We start from the raw sequence: 813 nt of genomic DNA, 5'->3' as shown, positions 1-813 counted from the left end.
AACATATTTGACCAAAATACATGTTCCTCGATCTGTGGAAAGGCAAGAACGTGAAGGCAAGTAGGGATTCTATTACAGTGACGATATCTCATTCGCACATGGGCTACTGGCTAAAACAAATTGTTTTCACGTTTTTTTATACTCGAGATGAATCGATGCCATTCATATAACTAACATCTCCACACGCACATGCAAAAAACTAAAAAGCGGACAACGTGAACGGCAGGATTCGAACCTGCGCGGGCAGAGCCCACATGATTTCTAGTCATGCCCGATAACCACTCCGGCACGTCCACTTCGTGTAAAAGGGGAGAAGAAATAAATATATTACTCTAAGTAAAGACTATTCCCATGAACCGAAATCAGCACGACCACCTGAAACCCATTCCAACATTCATCTGCCATTTGTAAAAAAATAAAAAATAAAAAACTTGTCCACATTTGTGTTAAGAGTAGAAGAAGCGAAGGTCAATTTCAGGATCTAACTCTGCGGCTGAATCAGTAAATCTGGACAGCGTACTTTACGAAATCGAATGGTGTCAGATGAAGCAAAGGCCCATTCAATATAATTTCCTTTTATTGTTATTGTTATTCTTATTGTTTTTTTATTTTTTTTATTTTACTTTGCATCGGTTTCCCGATTGAACTGAACAAAGGATATTGAAGACCTCATCAAAACTATTTCTTTCACCTCATTATTGGCCTCCCACATTAATTAATTTCACCTAGCCCCCATAAGTAGTTCAAGTTATTTTTTTTTATTTGACTTATGTAATAAAAAGTTATTTAGACTATCATATATTCTATTTTTCT

General features: G+C 36.3%; 1 non-coding gene across 1 annotated transcript; it reads right to left on the bottom strand.

Annotated features, from left to right (window-relative positions):
• Positions 1–214: 214 nt before the first annotated feature.
• On the bottom strand, positions 215–296 carry TRNAS-AGA. The gene has a single exon. It is a non-coding gene; the product is annotated as a tRNA-Ser (tRNA).
• Between the last annotated feature and the right edge of the window lie 517 nt (positions 297–813).

This window comes from Tarenaya hassleriana, unplaced genomic scaffold, assembly GCF_000463585.1.
Source record: "Tarenaya hassleriana unplaced genomic scaffold, ASM46358v1 Cleome3463, whole genome shotgun sequence".
In the NCBI taxonomy this organism is placed as follows: domain Eukaryota; kingdom Viridiplantae; phylum Streptophyta; class Magnoliopsida; order Brassicales; family Cleomaceae; genus Tarenaya; species Tarenaya hassleriana.
The sequence above is the reverse complement of the archived record's forward strand: the minus strand, read 5'-3'. Positions and strand labels throughout refer to the sequence as shown.